A 21,887-nucleotide genomic window follows, 5' to 3' on the forward strand; every position below is an offset into this window, starting at 1 on the left:
AACGTTTCTTCTTACTGGTCCTCTTTGTTCATCGTTTGTGCGTCGTGTGGCACATATGTTATCCAGCTTATTCTATTATTTTCGGTCGTTCTCATGCACTAAGTGCCTCGGCTGCTTTTTTTCCCTTTTTTCTTACGTAGTTTTTCTGTTTTTGTGTCCTTTTATTTGCAAACCCGTAATGTTTCTGAAAAAGATGCTGATACTCACTACAAGATCAAGGGAGAAGAGGAATAAGCTTTTCAATTCAATTTCATTTTAAAATTCTATTTGTACATTCACGCAATACTGCAGAGTGTCGGTGGCGCACAAAGTACCGCATTATAAATAAATAAATAAATCTTTTTGTTTCATCACTGAAACGGGGTACCGAGACAAAAGCTGCTGCAGCAGCTTGACGGAGGTTCTGGCCCCCTTTTACAGCAGGCGGTTCCCTAGCAATTTCAGAAAACGAACAAAATAGATAAATTGAGAGAGAGGACACTATTTTAAATGTACACACCACAGATCATGCAAAACGAGGGGAAAACATGGGAAATTATGAAATTCATTGTAGTATACAATGGTACGGTGAACCGTATGCTCTAGCCGTATTTAAGAAAACAGCCCTAAGATGATGCTCGTACCTCTGCCAGCGTCCTTGCAAGAATATCAACACCTTTTAAATATATTTCATTCAATAAAGTGGTTTGTTGGTAATTTAGTGTGTGGTTGTATTATAATATATATGATGGTGAAACAAACCATTTTTCTTTATGGCGGAGTTGATATGAGGAAGTGGAAAAGACTACGTTGCATAATTCCTCAAAAACTTCATTCTTAAACTGTGTAGAAGTCTTGTACGCCACAAGAAGTCGGTACTTGTAAATATTGGCAATTGGTTTTATATTAAACATTGAGAACAAGTGTTTTCAGTATGATCATCGTATGAAATAACGGCAATAGCACGCACAGCTTTCTTTTGTAAAGTATGTTGTTTATTTATATTTGTTTTTGTTGTATTTCCCCAAACTAAATGACACGAATTAAGTTGCGAGTACACCGAAGCATTAAAAATTGAAGCTTAACAGAGTGCGGTAAAAATAATTTCAATTTGGTTAGCAACCCCAGTGTTTTCGACAGTTTCGACGGAAGGTAATCAACATGCTTATTTAAGAATATACTATTTGTAAACCAAACGCCCCAAGTCTAACACTGTCGACAAATTCCATTTTTCCATTGTTCAAAATCAGAGGGTTTGTGATCGTAACTGGAGCATGTGGACTTTTAAATAAAATAGCTTTAGGTTTTGGCGAATTTAACTTAAAGTGATTATCTTTTGTCCAGTTTTCAATACGATCAAGAACACAATTACATTTAGTTACTACAGTAGGAATATTTTTATCGGATAAAAAGAGGCTAGTGTCATCAGCATACAAAATAAATTCAATTTTAAGATCACGATTTACAGTTAAAATATCGTTAATATAAAGAGAAAAAAAACGGCAGGGGGCCTAAATGCTGCATTGGGGCACACTATTTTTTATTGTTTAAATATCTGACTTAAAGTGCAGTATAGTCACAAACTGAGTTCGATTCTCTAAATGTGTAACAAACTTAATGCTTTCCCACGAATACCATAGTATTTTGATTTTGGTATCAAGACATCATGATTTATTGTGTCGAAGGCTTTAGAGAAATCTAAAAATATACCGATTGTTATTCAGTGATTATCTAGTGCTCTTCATATTAATATTTCAATAATGCTAACTCAGTGGAATAACGTTTACGGAAACCAGATTGAGAATACGTAATTTAAAGATATTTCTCAAGATGAGAGACAATTATGTTTGAATCTATTTTTTTGAGTGGCTTAGGAAACACTGTAAGTATAGAAATTGGTCTAAAATTGTAAATATTATTTAAATCACCACTTTTATGTAACACACTGCTTTGGCAATCTGCATTTTGATAGGACACTCACCGGACTCAAATGCAAGATTGAATGTATAAGTTAGGTATGGTGCTTATATATCTGGAACATACTTTGCTGGTTTTATTTCCATATTGTATGCATCAGTACTTCATTTATTGTTTAAGCTAATAAATTTATTATAGACTTCGAACACATCAGTGAGAAAAGGAAATACAGAATTAGGCAAGGTGAAGGCATGCACTGAAGTGCATTATTTACAGTAGTAGTAAAAACAGGGGATGTGGTAGGATTTACAAAATAGTTATTAAAAGCAATCACCATATCCGTCCCCGACATTATGCAACCGTTCATGTCAATTTCAGCTGATGTAAAAACTCGTGGCTTGTAGTTAACCAATGTTTTAAGCCTTTGTCACATCACGTCATTTTGACGTATATCATAGGACTAACGCATATTAATGTTATATTTTTCTTCGCTCGTCGCAGCATTCTTGTTAGTTCGTTTCTACTATTCTTCAAAAGCTCGAGTTTAAGATTTTCCCTATATTTCAAGAACTGACTATATAATTTAATATTTGTGTGAATCATAGTCAGAGGTTTTGCAGTATCCCAAGGTTTGCGAGAGTTTTTGGAGGATTTTACGGTTTTAAATAGAAAATACTTGCCACATATTCGAATACAGATGTCGATATAAAATTATAACCCTCGCCTACGGATCAACTTTCAAAAATAACTTACCAATTTGTATGTTCAATTTCATAGCGGAAAGCATCTAACTGGTCCTGCGTAATGGGTTGGTACGTAATTTTTGTCAAGCTAATGTAACGCTGTCTAAAGTGTGTGTTTTTTTGTTTACCGCTATAAAAACTGGAAGGGGATCACCGATATCTGATGAAATGACGCCGGCAGAGGGTATTCACCGACTTGGCAAGAACGGCCAGGGCGGGCCTTCGGTTTTCCGAACTCCAGCGCGAGCTTCCCACCTTCCACAAGCCTTTGTCGTTGCGTGCACCTCAAGCGCGCTCCTCGTGGCCAAAGCCCTAGCGTCCTATATACTGACAAAGCCTGACAGATCGCCAGGAGAAGCGCCGCCGAAATGGAAAAAGTGAAGCGGAAGAGAACGAATAAGAAGAGAGCCACGTGACTGGCGCCCCGCTGCGGTGAGACGCCGAACCACACTTCTCCCGAGCGAACAAGCGTGTTTCGGGTGCTCGCCACTGCAAAAGCTGTGCACTGACGTCCAGGTCCCCCTAGAAATGGCTCTTTGATGTTCTGTGCTACCAGATCCTCGCGCTCCCAATCTGAGACCGGGCACTCTATGGCTCCGTCGTCGAACTGTCAGGCTTTGTGAGTATGGAGGAGGCTATGCCAAAGCACAGTGGAAGGCATGGAGCGCGCGCTGGAGACTCGCCGTTCGAAAGAGACGTCCAGTCGTTCTCGCTCTGTCAGTGACCATAGTTAACTCCAAGGGTAATTAGATGGCGTGAGATTACTCTTCCTCAAAATAGTCGCGAAGTGTTTCTAGAAGGATTATATTGAGTGACCCGGTGTTTGGATGTTGAAAAGCGTCATTTTATTATAAATACAGAATATGTTAAAGGGAGTTCTTAGCAGTTCACTGTAGCCCCAATTCCTCCAAAACTGACATGGTGAGAAGGGCAGTGAGGAGTTTTAGTTGTCCCGCCTTCAGCGCGAACTAGCTACCTTCAATAGCGGTTCGGCGTATTCTGTGTGTGTATATATATATATATATATAGAGAGAGAGAGAGAAAATGAGAGAGAGAGAGAGAGAGAAAACGCACTTGCGACGGTTGTCGGGGTTTTTAAAACATATGATTCGTAAGGTTCGTCGACGTTTCGGCCTGAGGCAGACCTTTTCGAGACTGGTTACATTTGACGAAATATTGACACACCTTGATTACATCACGTGGCCCATGACGTCAAGGGATTATGCTAACTTTAAACACCTGGCTCCTTCAAGAGCCTCACGATAGACTCGACACGGTTATCGCCACAAAAGCCGATTATTTGGGGCCTAGCCCGAAGGATAAGCCCCCAACGTAAACCTGTCGAAAAAAAAATTGTACAACACTGGAAAATTTGACCGAACGAAAACGGAGAGTCAGCCACAAAACTGCAGGCGCGAGTTCCGCAAGAAACATCAAGATAAAAAAAAAAAAAAAAACATTTGGGAAAGCATGTTATCAGCTGCCTTTTCCGTTAAAAATATTATTATAACGAACTCTATATGAAATAAATCGTGCATGGCCTATGGCCTGTGGAATGTGTACGCTCACGCTAATACAGGAGGATCGTGTATGCTCACCGCGTGAATGGAAGACATAATGCCGGGATGTTTATTGATCCTGGCTTTGAGCTTGTGAATAAGGTACGATTCTTTTTGTTCGCGATCTCGGTTGCTTTTTGAAACCAGACTGCAAAAATGGAAGTTGGACCTTATCGAATGAATGTTTTGGATCGCTACCATGTTTTGAGACGGGGAATGTGGGGTTTGACTTTGCATGCGATCTGTGATTATTAAACCGCAATCGGAAAGGTGTCTCTGTCTGGCTCACGTACTGCGCGCCGCAACTGCTGCACGGTAAGAGGTATACTACATTATTGGTGTCGCAATTCAAGTTGCCCTAAATTTTGTAGGTGAATTTGGAGTTTGTACTTTTTATAGAGTTTCTCGGTGTTACGTGTGGGCAGACCCCACATCCCGACTTTCCGTATGGCCGACTCCCAGTGCTCTCAGTGGCACTTACCTTGGACCTAACTAAGGAATCCTTAATGTTGCGCGAGCGTCTGTACACCACACGGGGGACGGTAGTAATACCGTTTGCGAGGCGTTCACTTTGTTGTAAAATATTAAAATGTTTCCTTAATATGGCGGCGACATTCGGAAACTTATAGCTGAAGGTCAGCACGAGGCTGGCCTGTCGGCTTGTTTCCGCCTGGGGACCGCTGTCACCTAACAAGAGGTCGCGATGGAGGAGGGGCACCTTACTAATTGCGTCATTTATGATGGTTTCTGGGTACTTCTGTTCTAATAATATTTTTAGAACAGAAGTACCCAGAAAAAATCATAAATGACGCAATTCATCAGTCTGTCTGAAAAACGAAGCATTAAATTTGTCATTTTGATGCGATCCACCCACTAAAGCCGATTCACAAAAATTAAATTGGTGTGTTTCACATCGCGGAGAAGAACGCCGCTCTTGCGCGGATGCGCCCACTATAACATAAGAGTGTCCTTCGTTGCGTAGAGGCGCTTACAGGGACACTCTTTCGTTATTGTGCACGGTACTCCATCTCTTTATTTCGCGAAACACTGTCTGCGGTCTGATTAGCGATAACGAAATCTCGCGCGACCCCATCAGTGGATGCCAATTTGCCCGCAGCTTCACATTTTGCCAGCTTGGTATTCGTTATAGCCCTGGCATCTGTTTTGGACGTTTTGTTCCTGTTTTCAGCCTTGTGCGCGTATATAAGCCCATACCACGGCTGACATCTTCGGAACGCGGGAGGGATTACAGCGACCCGTTGTTAGTCCCATGGTTTGGACGGGGATTAGTCCAACTCACGCTTATTTTCTTGTGTGCGACGTGGTACTTGTGGTAGCAGCATAACTTGTCGAGACCTACGTATTCCCGCGGATTCGAAGTGATGCTCCCAATTACAGGCCGCTGTTTCTTTCTCCCTTCCCGCCCCCCCCCCCCCTCGAATAGAAATCATTGAGGTGACTTGTAACTGAAGAACCAAAGAGCATGGCCTATTATGACAACTCCTCTTGCTTTGTGATGGGTTTTGTTGCGTATCCTGTTAGTTGGTGCAATTTTGGGGTGCAAATGCCCACATCTCAGTGCGATTGGTGACAGTATTTTCTCCGAGGCTAGACTTCATTATTTTGGAAGCGAAAAACTTGGCCATGCGACGCCTAATCTCCTCTTGTTTGCCTGTCTTCAGCTAAGCAAGAAGTGATCATCCGTGAGCAGTGGTCGTTTAGGCCTTGGGGTGGTACCGAGACCTGAAGTGATGCTTACAATTGTCAATGATTGTTCCGATACTTTGGTTGCCCTTTTTACTCTTGGTGGCAATGGAGAACTGAATCCTGGTCCAAACTCCACACTCGAAGAAAAATTTAGCATGCTTCTTGAAGAGCAAAAATAACACACGAAAGTGTTAAACGACATGAAGCTTAACCAGCGCTCCCTTCAAAAGTGCGTAAGCGAAGATAAAAAAAAAAATGAGAGACGTCGTAAAGGAATTATACATCTTAAGTCAATGCACCGAAGTGTCAGCGATAACACTTATAACCTCCAAAAGCTACAAGCCAGAATCCAACACCTTGACTCGCTACTTAAAAACGTAACCGAAACCCAAACTGCCGTCTTCGATCTCGACAAGGCTGTTTTGTGTCTGCCTAACAGCTCTACGACTTTGAACATCCCTCGAGGCGGAATAATCTCCTAATATTTGAACTTAGAGAGGGAGCGAACGAAATGGCAGCTGACCTCTTGGCTCTAATCGAAGCTACCGTGTTTTACCGTATGGAAGTCAAACCGAAGACCATTGAATGTTTTCATCGAATTGGTAAGAAGCAGAAGACTACAACTGGACCAGTAATTTTGAAACTGTGTGACTCAAGAGAAAAAAATCTTATTAACTGTGGGAAACTAAAGGGAAGCAATATATCAATTCGTGAAGATTTCACAAAGCGCGTTCCGGATATCAGAAAGAAACTGTGGGAAAGTACACGGGAAGTACAAATTCGCATTGATCAGGTCCGCTTATTGCAAGACAAATTATTTATCGACGACAAACAGTTTTTCTGGCACGAGAAATCCAACACGCACCGTTGTGTAGTGAATGCTCCTCTGTTCGTGCAGTGCAGTACTCATAGCGTAAGGCCGCAACGAGCAGCCGTTATGACAGTGAGTTACCCCTCCTAAACCTCAATGCTCGCAGTGTTCTAAACAAAACCGTAAAACTTGAAGCCCTTTTACTTATGTTTGATCCCGATATTCTTTGTATTTCTTAGACGTGGTTAATACATTAAGTCAAAAATTGCCATTTAATTCCACCAACAATTGATTTTTTTTTTTTAAGGTCTTGGATGACGGGGAGGAGGCGTCGCGATCTTGTGTAGGAATAGTAAAGAGTGTGCTCAGATATGATCGATTAAAGACATCGGGTGCTTATTTTGTAATATATTGCTCGAAGGTTTAGTCATTATTGTTTGTGCTCTCTATCGTCCACCTGGATCCGGAATGAAATACTTTGCTCCTTTTAGTGATAATCTTCGTAATAATGTAAAAAATCAAACGTCAAGCTAACACAAGAGCAACAGCGCCTAGAAGACAAGGCCGTAGTGCTGACATTTTTTGCGCCTCCATGCGAAGGCTATTGCAGGACACAGATTGGAAGCGAGCAACTTTGCGCCGAACGTTGACGCAATCGTCATGTCCAATCTGTGCCCAGCATTGGCTTCCGCCGGTAACTCCATCTCATTCAGCACTACGGCTTTGTTATCTAGAAGGTATTGCCTCGAGTCCGGTCGACGTAATCATCTTTAGAAGGCAGTAAGAATTCTAATATTGTAGAAAGTTGGGCGAGGTTGTGGTACATGTTTAAAAAAAAAAGCAAGCACCGTAAGTGTTCCTTATTGGTTACCTATCGTGACGTATATGTAGAACTGAGAGGGAAATTCCCCGGGAAACTGAAATTATCTTTTTTTCACACTAGCAAATCAATCCGGACGATTAAAAGAGTGAAAGTGGATTGTATAATAAAGGGTCAGGTTTATAAATTGATATAGCTCAGAATTTCGGAAAAAAGACGTTTCACGACCCCTTTAAGAACTTTCTAATCATTGACTGCGCACCGCTCGCGAAATGCTCCATTCGGTAGCGGCATAACCTTAGCGCGTATCACCCGTTGTCCTAACAATGAAGCAATATCCCCGAGTGTTTGTGAAGTAAGTTTTGGCAGTCTTTAATCAATCGTCGCGGACAAACCCTCGACACTCCGTGCAGCCTCGGTCGGCAACGGCTGCGACGATAGGTGGCGCTCACTTGTCCTTCGCCCGCACGCGTGCCAGCGAGGAAGGAGCAGCCCGGCGTAGGCACGCCGCTAATGAATCCGTTCGTGAAAGTTAATTAATGCGCACTCGTTAACAAAAGTGCGCATGCGCAGGATTACAATTTCAAAGCACGCTCGTTGTATGTGTTAACGCCGTGTCGCGCCACACACAGACTCACTCGGTGAAGACAGTCGTCTTCGAGTTCGTCGCAGCTGATTGTTTAAACAACGGCCGGAACGGTCGTTTATAGATCTCACAGCTTGGGATCGGCGTGGCGGCTCCTGTAGAGCGAAATGGCGTCACTTGCCCGGCGAAAGAGCTACGGCCGCCGACAGCTTAAGAAAAGGAGGGCGTAGCAAGGTACGAGCATTTAATTATCGCTCTCGAGCCAATCAGGTTCGGCGCCAGCCTATAATAGCTCCAGAAAACGGGCATTCAAGACACAAATGGGATTGAACGTACGCTGGGTTGCTGTCCTACATCTCTTATCACATTTCACAAATTGTTTCCACGACCGTAGCAATGTGATCACTGGCTTATGGCGTTTCGTTTTTGACACGTTCTTTTGAATGGTTGGGAGTTTATTTAACTCAGATAGGCATTTTGGCCAATATTAGTCTGAACGGACGATTGACTGCCGAAAACAAAGCAAAAAAAAACTTTCAAAAGTTACAAAATACATATTGTACTACTTTACGACCCTGTCGCACTACATCGCGCTACATACAGTCCGGAGACACTCTCTGGGGCATGTTTCGCAGGAAGGTCACATTGGTCATACAAAAACTGTCTGCAAGTATCTTTGAAGCTTACATATGAATGAAAGAGACACATACAAGTTACTCATAAAATTTGTTAAGTTACTGAGTATCGGCCTAAAAAGTAATTTGAGTAGGGTAGGAATTACTCCTTTAAAATGTGATTGGGTATACTAGGAACTGCCATAAAAAAACTAAATAATTATTTTTGAAGTCACTTCTTATATTCATTTTATGGTCGCAAGAAAGAGCAAAGGCCTTGGTGCGAGAGAGAAATTCCTCTAACCTATTAGAAAGAAAGCCATTTTCTGGCTTCTGTTTTCATCAAAATACTTTTTTAGCTCGAATAAGCAAATCGGCCTTGTAGTTCTTGTCTGAAAATTCTGCTTTCGCGTGCCACTGTCTTTTCTTCATCTTAGTTTTTTCGTAGATGACGTATTGCAGACGCACAATTTCTATTTTGAGGTTTTTCTATTCTAAACAATGAACACGCGTTTGCTTGTTCATTGTTTTTTTGTGTTCATAAAAAAAGTGGGGGCAACTACAAAGTTTTCTCCAGCGGTTTTCGAAACTTGGAAGACTTGCATATTCTGGGTTTCCAGGACGAAAAGGCAACGCACAGAAGTCACCTCTGACTTCTCCTTTACCACGTGAGTTTTAAAGTGCAGCACGGAACACAGGAGCACTACAAGAGCTACGGTGCTGGTGCTACATTTTGTTGACTCCTTTGCGTGAGGATGTATCGGGCCATTGCAACAGTTTCTGCAATAAGCGAGGGTCCCTATGTAGGAAAGAAGATGGGGATGAACCTTTTGTTCATATACGTGAAGTGCTTGTCTCCGGGAGCTTAGGGACACAAAGAGCGAAAATCTCCGGCGCTAATCTCGCGGTTACTCAGTCCCACTTGAAGACACACTTAAGACACCCTTTTCTCTATCGCGTCCAGTTCCAACTAGGGTGCCTACCTGTTTCCGCTCCGCTTTAGGGTGGCGCCAACTACTTGTTACCCTTTCTCAGATCCTCTCCCACCTCCATTTTTTCCCACTTCTTATTTCGCTAAACGTAAACAATGTTGAGTTTCTGTAGTCTCGACACTCCGGCAACACTGTGAGGCCACTTCCGTTTCCGTTCATAAGAGGAGTCGGAGGCTCAGCGGGATGGCGGTGGTCGTGGCTGTCGCTCTTTTTATTCGGGTATTTCATACTTTGAAGTTGCGAGCAGGAAGTGTGCGTTGCTTTTATCGAAACGCGAGTTCCCGCGACAAAATGGAACGCAATACACCGGCACTGAACGCCGAAACCTCGTCGTCGGAACGAGACCGGTGAGCGCTCCCTAGCCCTAACGAGGATTAGCGGCGTAGTCCGAGCGCACGACCGGCGAGTGTGACAAAATGGTCGACGAAAACAGCGGAGGTTGTCATGGAAACGAGGTAGGCAACACTGGTTTGTCGGCAACAGGTATCACAAACGTTGTCGCCACCCTAAACAGCGGAGCGGCCGAAGCATGTAGGCACCCTAGTTCCAACTATCGTTGAGGCAGACGGAGAAGCTTACAGAGTTCCAAAAATATAGCGCGTTGTTTCTGGAATGTGATAGCTTGAGTTTTCCCTCTTTTTTGCGATTACCAGCAAGTCAACCGGCACCTTATTCTTTTTTTGCTCGAATGTTTGTTGCGAGGAAAACCTGTTGCTAAATTTTGAAAGTAATTTGTAGTTTGGGTAAACATTAAGTTACTTAGAAAAGTTATTCGAAGTAAACTAGTGATTACGGAAATAAAAATATACCTGCCAATTATTAAATTATCCAGAAAAGTAGCGAGTATCTCAAGTAGAGCTGTAGAATTACATACAAGTCGGGTACGAAGCGAACGTTCATTGAGCACAGGCATATCAGCTGATAATTTTATGATTGTGCCTATAGCGACTTTGGTGTCTTTTGGTGTTTTCGATTGCGAGATTCCATAAGGGGGGCGGCATTTCCATGAATGGTGGTTCTTGCTATAATGCATTCATTAAAAGTGAGAAATACGAAATAGTCACAAACGCTCACCAAGCACTTACTAAACAATGGCAGCAAAGGCCTCCACGCCTTACTCGCAGAGGGGACAAACTGGTTTGTCGTTTCTTTTTTTTTTGCCTTTAATTTTTATTTTGAGGTGATGCCTTGACGTCCATTATTGCTTGTTCCTAACGCCTGGCCAGGCTCGTTCTGCGCAACACAGGCATTTCTAAAGTGTGAGCAAACGTTGATCAAGGGCGCTGCAAGTCAGAACGTCGGTACTAAATTCTCATCTTTTCTGTGGGGGATAAAGTTGGATGATTGATTGATGGTGATTAATAAAGACGCCATCAAAGAGATAGGCAGCACAGGAGTGTAATGAAGTGAGCTTCGAGCGGTCAGCTTTGGAAGCGTCCCCCTGACAGGTTGCGGGGAGAATCATCTTTAAGTTTATTATTTCTGTTTTTACACTCTACGTCTCTTCCTTTTCTTTCCTCAACGCACCTTTTAACAAAATTAAGACAAGAGAAAGCAAAAACTTTAGCAAGTTTTGCCCGGTTCGCAAACGAAAATAAATGACAACTTTTGTTTTGTTTTGCGGAGGTTTTCACGAAGAAAGTACATCGAGGTGTCTGAACACTCTGTGGGGAGAATGACACCTTCTCCATCAAGTGTCGTCATCACGCATGAATGGTTAGGTGCTATCCGTTTGAGCAAGATAGCGAGATTTTACGTAGTTTTTAGGCCACGGATATTGAAAAGAAGATTCAAAAGGCGTTGACCTTTTTTATTGCTGATTTTTCTTTCCTTATTCTAACCACCCTTAGTCCGTTTTACACCATTTGTTTACCTCGTATTGGAGGTCGTCATAAAAAAAGAGACACAGTCAAAAACGCTAAACGATTTTTCGTCCCATGATTAAAACCTCCTGATTCCAAGTGGTTTATGCAAGGTGTGCGTATTTGTACAAACATTGTAGCTGGTATTTTTCCAAAACAGTTTTCAAATTCGTTCATTTTATATTATTGTACAAGTCAGAAGGTCCTGTATTTATTAGTTTCTGCAGAATAGTCTGTGATGAGTTGCCGAAGCGCACTGCTCCTCTCAGACAAAGGACTAATAGCAAAACTATAGCGATAATGAAACAATAAATAATAACGTTAACATGGATTTCCAATCCCGCATAATAAATGCAAACATTGTAATTCTCAGTGTTTTATATATTAAATGAAAATATCGGGGTCCGTGGACCTTTCGAACTACTCGCCCGTTAAAATGTTTAACGAAACCTTGCACCGCTAAAAAGAGTTTTTGGTATTTATGCTGTCTCGACGCAGACTTGAGTCATGAACTTGCACCTCCCATTCTTGTAATGTTGGTTTCTAACGCATAACGTGAGCTGGCTTCTAGCAGCTTTCTAAGGCGCTTTCTGTAACCTAGATGTGTGCCGGAAGAGCGTGACTTGAGTGCTCCGTCAGCGTTAGGCTAAAACTCGTGCCCTCAATGATTGAACACTGTACGTAGTATTCACTGGCGGCCGTAGTTCAGTTTTGTGGAACATTACATGTAGTATTCACTGACGAATGGCTTCGACAACACTTCCGCATCGTGCATTGCACAACACCAAGACTGTGGTTCTGAGAAGATAAGTGTGGGCTCGTCCTGAGCATGCGCTGTGAACATCGCCTTCAAATATGGCGCCCAGTGCATTCCAGCTGTAATCACTGACAAGGTAAAAAAGGCAGGGCGTCTCTTCCAAACGCCCGGCCTCCAGCACGCATTCGTTGCCTCACGTCGTGCTCTAACTAAGCGTTATAGAAGTGTGAAGCTTGCGCTGGAGGCGGGACCACCGCAACTCCTCCCTGTCGTACTCACCCTGTCAGTGACTACACTCACAACCGAAATCTGATGCAGTTTTTGCGTCTTATTCAAGAGCCCAATGCCTAATGTTTACTAGAGTAGCACTAGGGTTTAATATCTCTACGACACCGCAGTGGCAGGTGTAGACAATCCAGCACTACAACTTTGTAATCTAGGACGTGTAGAGTGAGCAGGCTTGCGTGGGCGAGTGCAGGAGGCGAGTGGGAAAAGAAAAGCACGTGCCGGCGTGGAAAATGGAGAGACGTGAAATGGCAGGGTCAAAGTTGGGGTGTGCAACCGCAAGAGACTCGAACTTTGAGGAGTTCCACACCCTCTGGAGCGCTAACTTTGAGATGATTTTCTTTCACAGACGCTACGCACGACGATGTGTGCGCCGTTGGTACGCGAAATGCATGCCAAGCTCATCTGCGCAATATTACTGCGAGGTAGCTAAGAATACGTTCCATGTTACATCTGCCTTTGCCAGGATTAGGCGGAGGAGAACCAACCTTTTATCATTTCTTTAACTGCACCGACGTAGAGGGCGCTAATCGGGCTCGATAAGTCGTTGTAATCTAAGCCGCAAAGGGTCTTCATTTTATGTGCAGAAACCTGTTTCCACGGTGAGTGGTTTCTACACTGTGTTTTTATTCCTCGTACTCAAACGCAGTTGGCCACTTCTTTTACTATTTACTCGCATTTTTACTCGAAATAACACGAAGAGCAACATCCTCCTTATCCGGAACAAAATCTAATGCTTCGGTTGACCAGCGAGATACTGGAGGCACCGCCATTCTTGAGTAAGGCCTGCCACCTTATCTTTGTTGCCATGACGGCTGAGTGGCTCTTAACATTCTTGCTCGAGTCCGAAGAACGCATTACGCTTTCAAAAATAAGAAATAAACGCGCACGAAAAAAGAAACCCATAAGAGAATGGACACAAGGACACACAAGGCTTCAAGATCGCCCAAAACAAGCCAAATAAAAACTAAGAAAAAAACAGTGAGCTGGACAGTGACGATGAGACGAACCAGAGAACCGCGGTAAAAGCGGACGGCGACATACGCGGTGGGGCAAGAGGAGGGCGAGTAAGGAAGGAGTATGTGAAAGGACGGTACGAAGAGGGTACCAGGCCAAACACAAAAATGAGAAGCGACACAGGAGTGGGACACGAGCCGTCGAAGATGGGTCGCTTCCAACTCGGGACAAGTGGCAGAGGTCCGAGTGATTGGAAGCACTGAAGCGCTTCATACGGCTCTTGTTGGCAGGCTCCCCTCTCCACGACTCCGCCGGAATCGATCCGTCCGCAGCTGTGGGTGCCACGCGCTAGACATCGTTGAGCTGTACGCTGACAGTGCGGAGAAAGCTACGTGCTCGTCGGACCAACCAACAACCGCCTTTGTTTCGTCACTTGACCCCCGCTCCATGCGCGTGAGTGTGAGCGGGAGGGGGGATCACGTGGCCAGAGATAGACGTTCGACTGATCAAACAAGCACGCAGCTTCCACTTCACCTTCAGCTTTGGGGTGAGTGGAGTTTGCGTCCATTTTCACTTTCAGATGGACCGAAGCAAAAGGCTGCGTACCAGCTGGGCCAATCACATCTGGCCGAACGGGTAGAGTTACAAGGGTTTGGTGCAGGAGTAGCCAATCCGCTGGCACATCATCGTCAATATGTACAGCCGGTTTAACCGATCGAATTGTGGAGAATGGTCCACCACCGTCGGCTTTCTCGTGTGCATCGGCGTGCGTGCTCTTTGCCTTGCTCCATCTTGCAGTGAAGAGGGTATGGGACCAGCAGGACCGAATGGGACGTTAACCGAAAGCTCTTCTCTTTCTTTCTGAGATTTTTCTTTTTTGGGTGTTTGGCGGATGGAGCGGGGCGTCATAGCCGGCGGCAGCCACCGCGACCGCTCGTGGGGGTTTGTGTTGATGGAGTGTGCTGCTTTCGGGGAAAAAGAAGGCACAATGTCGGCGTGACCTGCCCGGGAGAGCTTTGACATGCACCAAATCTGATCGGCGGGGACTGTGTCCCAGCTCCCTGGAGGCCTGGTTTCCATACTGTTTACGAGATTTGGTTGAGAGCTCGTCTAGTGACCGGCGGCAGCTAGAGTCAGGGAAGCATTAAGTAAGGTCATTAAGAAGCGAGGCATGCATCGTGTTAACAGAATTTTATCTAGCATAGTCGGGGCCTACATTATGCTTCATATCTATAAACAAAATAATTTATTTCGCTATTTGTTCTTCTATTTATCTCGAAATATACTATTATTTTCTTGAATCCTTTTGAATTACAAATTTTGTTGTATGGATGTTCATACAGCCTAGAACTTGGTCCGCCTCAACGGGCGACGAGTCTCCCAGTTGTAGATGAACAATTTAGCCAGGGCAGTACAACCGCTAGCCTGGGGTCTTTAACGTGCACAACGCAGTAGTGATAAACGACCGCACGCCATTACGATGCGGGGTCGAAACGGGCCGGGGTGGGGATTGAACGAAGGATCCTGGGATCTGCAGCGCGAGCTTTCGCTCCAACGTGCTCCGAGCTGGTGTGCGGTAGCCCGCTCGGCCACCGATCCCACTGATTAGTTTTTGAATTTACTAATGTCCAGCGTTGAAGCCGGTACCGAAAAAAAGTAACGACATAAGTTACTTCTTTTTGTACAACCAAAATTACACGCGTTACCAACCTGCATTACTTCAAAATAAAAAGAACGCGTGAGCGCAACCGTTTCCGTTAAAAGTAACGCGCGTTACTTTTATGTTACTTTTTTAATTATGAAATAACACGTTTTACTCTTTTGACGTTACAGGTATGCATAAGCGTCATGTTTCAAGAAACGTTATGTCCATCCAGATACTGAACATAATTGCGTTACCTTTTATTAAAGCTTCACCTAAATACTCACGAGAATAAACGCAAAAAAGAACGCAAACGCGAAAAAAAAATTTGAACTACTTTTATTTTGTAAGTTTTGGGAGGAATATGTAACAAAAAATGTTGCTATGTTGCACGTTACTCTAAATAAGTAACGTAATTACGGTAACCGTTACAGGTTTGAAAATGCAACGAGCACGTGACAACGTTGCCGAAAAAAGTAGCTGCATTCATACCTCCCACACTGGAGGTACGAATGCACCTTTCATTCCTACTACGCCATCGTTGTTTCCAGCACAATACTGCTTTAAAGCCCCTTGATGTGTTTGTCTTGTTCACACATTTGTTTCGGTTGCGTTCGCAGCAACCAAAACGATGTAACTCCAGTCACCGGGGCAAGTGTTTATCGTACACAACGTTCCAAGCACGGCGGGGAAGAAACAGATTTAGATGAGGACTCTGGCCGCTCTTCCGCGGGAAGCGAGCGACCAGATCGTGTTCGGAGCTACCCTCGAGATCACCTTACACCCTTTTGTCCCACATAATACAACCCAAAACTTCAATTCGACGTACAGCGCCCTATAGTCGATCACAAGGCCCCAAGTTTTACGAGGGGCTTGATAACGGTCCGATATAACTTATTTAATTGCCAAAGTACTATCAAAGACCAAAGAAAGAAAGCACGGAGCTTTTGCAGTACGGCCAAGAAAACTCCAATAGTATTTTTTGTAGTCAATAATACGTGCATCAGCTATCTTAATAAGTTGTACCACACGGCTATCAAGCCCCTCGTAAACTTTGGGGCCGTCTGTTCGATTATGGGGCGCTGTACGTCGAACTGAAGCTTTGGGGTGTATTATATGGGACAAGGAATGTAATAATACACATTTTTTTCCGAGAGTGTAGGAGTATACTCTGTTTCACCTTATGATGTACCGCAGGAAAAGCTACAAGCGCGAGCGCCTTGCTCTGGTGCATATTTCGGCAGCACAAGCTCTCGTGACTTAAGAGCGGCTGCCAACGCTTCTAGCCTTAGCTGTGGTACAACATGAGGTTCCGCGCCGCCGCGGAGGGCGCTGAGGTGTGAGCACCGTGCCGTGGGTATGAGGTCTCTCCTCGGCGGTCACGGTTTCGGGGGCGTAGCTTGCTCGCCTTTTTCGCGGTGTGGTGGTGGTGTGCGGTCAGTTGCTGGCCTCATGCTTTGCTTTGGTGCTGTGTCGATCAAAGGTGCCACCATCGTGCACGAAGGTGAGCCTTAGGATGGGAAAGACGTGCTTCGTACCCAACTGCAATTCGAGGTACCGGAACTGCGCAGAGCGAGTGTCCTCGTTTAAAGCTGCATCGAATGACGCTCGCCTGGAGCAGTAGCGTGGTGTAATCCCGAGAGCCGATCGCAAGTTACTACCTAGTCTTCTCATCTCGTTGACCAAGTGAAGACCAAGCTTCAGAGTCTAATTTCTGTCGAAGACTGGGAATGCGAAGATGGCTGGACAGAAAAGGCTGAAGAAACCAAGGCTACTGCATACTATATTATGTAACTGGGTTTTTGAGTGTGAAAAGGAAAAAAAAGCTACACGCTGCCCTGCATGCCGATCCGCTTTCAGCATCGACAACAATCTTCTGCTGAAGCAGCACTGAAAACGTGAAGAAAAGAGGAGGCCTTATACACCCCAACAAGAGCCTTTTCCAGCTACTGAAGAAAGCGGGACAGTTATTCGTGGAAAATAAATGCCACCAGACTGTCTACTGAGACACAATCGACAGTGTTCTTGACACATGCACAATAACGTTTCCATGCGCTGAACACAAAGAAGAAACAATCACCCAGTTGCTCCATTACCACCTCAGCATCCGAATGCGACAACACTGTAAGCATATTATCATGAGTATGAACAAACAAGCTGAAGAAAAGAAGAAATCAGCGAAGCAGCGCTTGTCTTAGTTTAAGAGCGTGGGTGAGAAACACAGGATGTGAAGATGGCGTTCTTTGGTAGTATGCAGTGAATTCAGCTTTTGTGTACATTTTAAAGCAAAAATATTCGTGAGGCATTTTTTTACCCGTAAGACGGGGTGACACCATATTGTGAGAGTATAGATAAAAAGTGATTTATGTCCTATAACCGCTACTATTGTTTGACTTTGAGTCACTGTGTCATTATGTCAGTCAGTATGTCATCATACGGTGTCATCATTTCAGTCACTATGTCATCATAAATAGAATTGTTTTCTGCTAACGAGGTTTGCATGTTCCACAGTTCAAGTTGACACTGTATGTATAAAGCATTTGTAATGCAACCTTTATGCGCATGTAAAGAATTATTTAGGCCCCACTATGTAACATTATTAGAATTTATTTTTTTTCAATAAGAAGCCAGAAGCAGGGTGGAAAAAATCACCCGACCTCCTATAGATCCACGCCATGCGTGTAAACAATTTACAGAACTGTTACCAAACATGCTGTTTGACAAAACATGCGAGCACGACCCAGCTGTTCACCTAAATTACTCTGAATTATTGAAAGTCCAGTAGATTATTCTGGGAAGTTTATATTTATATGAGTATGTTTGTCACTTTTAGCCATCATCAAAATGTTCTCGTTAAAAAAAAAAAAAAACAGTAATCGCACGGGGGAAAAGGCAATCAGTGCCAATGCGCCAACATAAATTCATCATTTCACCACACAATACATAGGGACCGGGTGAAGAATGCATATTTCCTTCACAAGCCCTCTATACAAGCCTTCACAAGCCCCTGTATACTTGGGCGCCATCTTCGCTGTTCGGCGCACCGAGCGCGTGAAGCGCGCTCGGTGCGCCGAACATAATGTGGTCGCCTCGCGAGACAGTGAGTCATCACCTAAATGTATTTCTTCCACCGTGGTTCCAAGCAATGGAAGATGAAGCGTCGCGAAACTATCATAAGTCACATCTTTTTTTTTTTTTTTTGAGGGGTGGGGGGTTGTGGGGATATTTATGTAGCGTGTAGTTGGTCAGCCTGGGGTCTTTAACGTGCACCACGCAGTAGTGATACACGACCGCACGCCGGTACGATGCTCATCCAGATCGAAACGGGCAGGGGTGGGGCTCGAACCCAGGATCCCTGGGTTCTGCAGTGCGAGCTTTCGCTCCACGCGCGTCGAGCTGGGTGTGCGCTTTAGCCCACTCGTCCACCGATGCCCCCCATGAGTCACTTTTCTTGTGGTGTTCAAGCAGCAGAGATTTGTTCAATCATTGGCCAATGGCAGGCAATGGTCTTTTGGCCAGTGGCCAGCCATTGGCCGATGACTGGTTTTTCTCTGGCCTTTAGCCAATGGCCATTGGCCATCAACCATCGGCGAACCATTGCCAGTGGTTCTCAAATGAGGGTCCGCGGACCCTGTGGGGTCCGCGAAGGCATTTTAGGGCTCCGCGGAGCCCTGTCTGATTAGTCAAACCCGGCAATAAAAGGTCTTTTTGTAGATTGAGAAGACACGTTCCAAATTCCGGGCACGTTTTCTTATGTGTATGCCAATGAGAGGAGTCTACTTCGTACTAGCACTTAGCTATATAGATGTATTAAAATATTACTGTAATTAATCTATACACTTACCTTCCTCCCACCACAAATGGGGTCCTCCATCATCTCCACCGATCTACAGGGGGTCCGCGAAACATCAATGATTGAGAACCACTGCATTGGACGATGAATGGCCACTCTTTGGCAATTGACCAAAAGACCATCGGCAGCCATTGGTCAATGCTTGGCCGAAATCCGTGCTGCTTGGGCTGGTTTTTCCTGTATTTTCGGTTTCTGCGAACGCAACCGTTGCACACGTATGAAATAAAGTCCCTCGATAAAATGCACGCATATAAGTTGTGCCAACCATCGTTGTGGAAACCGTGTAGCCCCTGCGGCCCTTGTCGCGTGTTTGCAAAAACAATGGTTTTTAATGTTTGTAGGAAACGCGAAGCACAAATCTTACCAAGGAGCTTTGCATCGTTCTGCCGTGGATCATCGTACAGCCTTATGGCGACTCCAGATTGTCGTTTTTGGCGCGCTTCGGAGTCTCCTTTTTTTCGATCGCACCTCGGCCAATGGGCGTGGGGAATTTCGTTGGTTGCTTTAGAGCAGCCTGACTCCAGATCTGCCCCGGACCCCAAGAAACTCACTCCGCCGAAATCGGCGGATTCAACCAGAAACCTGCTTGCAGCACTCACGTCGCTTTCTGTCCCGCTAAGCATGACGGTGAAGCACACAGCGGGAATAATCCGCCATGTTCACTTATATCTCATCGTGTGCGGTAGGTCATTCCCTCCGTGATGTGGCTTTGTGAAGCGCAATTCAAGGGTAAACACGGGACGCCACAGACATCGAACAAAAAAATCTACAAGAATAAGTTTTTTGTAGCTACAGCGTCTCGAACTCCCCCCCCCCCCCCCCCCCCCCTCAAAAAAAAAAAAAAGGAAAGAATTGGAGTTACTAGCGTTTTAATAAATTTTGCTGTTGTCGAAAGCTTGTCGAGCGGTTTTGTGTTTTGTACACAAAACATTGCGTTGCGAGAACCCACACTCATTTTGGGCAGGCTAGTGCACAGTCGAGATGAGATTGTTGAAAATTTGCTACAGCTGAACTTGGATTTTTCTTGCTAAAAATAATATACATTATTCAACACTGTCAGTTTGCTCATTTCGCCAGAGTTATAATCGCTTCATTTGGAGGACATTTGTGAGGCTTGAAAACCTTGTTAGATGTCCGGCGGTGGTCGGTATATCGCTTCTATCATAAACAAAATGGGACCGGCACCGGTTGCGTTGATACTCCGGTCACTGAAAGTTGTCTCGTCTCACCCATTTTTATAAAATACATTTTACTACACTGTGATTCACGTCGAACACGTGCTGTCTGAGCTTTGAACACGTGCCTTCTTGGTGAGGGGTCGTGTGCGTCTTCTTCGTCCGCTCCCACAAAAGGGGCTGTCTTCCCCTCGTCGGTCCGGTGGCACAACAGTTCAGCAGGAGAATCGCGAGTTCCGGCGCCAATTTAGGCAATCACCCCAAAACGACGATGGGAAATCGCCATGAGTGATCTGTTTCTTTTCTTAGTCCACATGCTACGCTGTCATGAGGACGACTCCAGTCTTGCATCGGAGCTTCGTGTGCCCACTTTGCTACTCAGTATATTTGCAGCTATGCCAATTTATTAGTTTCAGCGAACGCGGCCGCCAAATAATTATTCCCCCTCTTGTTTGCTGCAGCGCAGTTTTCACTCGGTATTCACGATGATTTTCCTCAAATTAATCAACAACCCCGGGATACTATTTTCCGCCTGATCCGAATAGAGAAACACATAACAAAGAGTCTTCAAAGGCTTGTCGAATCCACACGGTTAGTCACCTTTTTTATGATTCTGATTCTGATCCCGTCTTTGCAAACAATTTGAACTTGCTTATTTCAGCAGAGCTAGAAAGCACAAATGCTACACGAACAAAAAAGTTGGAGATTCAACGAGTTCCTTTGGTTGTACAATATTACATCTTGGAGGAGGGAAGTTGGTTTTTAAGAATACTCGAAACATGTTAACGGATCTCGCATTGCTTTGTTCTTTTGGCGTTCACCTGGAGAATTTGTCGTGAAACGTTTCACCTAAATTTTATGTAGCGGTGTCAAAATGACCTTTCTTCAATCATTTTATAGACCAAAAGTTTCTTGGGGCGTCAACAACTGGAGCACCACCTGGTGGCGTTTGCCTTAAGAAGGGTATATTCGGCAGGATATCGACTATAGGGGTCGCTTTATTGAGGTTGTTGTTAAGGTCCCTTGATAAAATTCACTCTCACGAGCACATTGAGGGGCTTTAGTTGTTGTCCCCATAACCCAGTGTTTACTAACACAGCATAACCAAGAAACTGAACCTCGCCTTGCACAATCTGAGCACGAGCGCTTCGCTCTGACCAGTGCTTTGGTCACGAAGGGGGCGGCGTTCCAATTGTCATCTTCAATTTCTCTAATCAGCAAAGAACAACCAAATTCGGTCCGTTGCCCCCCCCCCCCCCCCCCAGCTAAAATGTACCGCTAGAGATGTGACCGTTCTATCGCCTCCCCAAGAGCGCTGGCGGTTGCGACACGAGAGCATGTACTGTCGCGACCGGTTATAACGAACTCGGTTATAACGAAACAGCGGCTACAGCGAAGCGATCACGATTTTCCATTGCCCTTCGTACTTCGTTGTAACCGAAGTCGTTTATAACAAAATATCGGATATAGCGAAGTGATTTCCGATTCCCCTTGACTTTGTTGTAACCAGTCCCGACAGTATTGTAGAGAGGGCGCATCTCGGACCGGGGGGAGGGCTTGCAATAGCGGAGGCTCCCTGCGCAGATTGACAGCGAGTGCGCCGGTGACTCGTTTTTGCGTCGCGAGAA

Source organism: Ixodes scapularis, unplaced genomic scaffold, assembly GCF_016920785.2.
Source record: "Ixodes scapularis isolate PalLabHiFi unplaced genomic scaffold, ASM1692078v2 PGA_scaffold1__304_contigs__length_218370807, whole genome shotgun sequence".
Taxonomy (NCBI): domain Eukaryota; kingdom Metazoa; phylum Arthropoda; class Arachnida; order Ixodida; family Ixodidae; genus Ixodes; species Ixodes scapularis.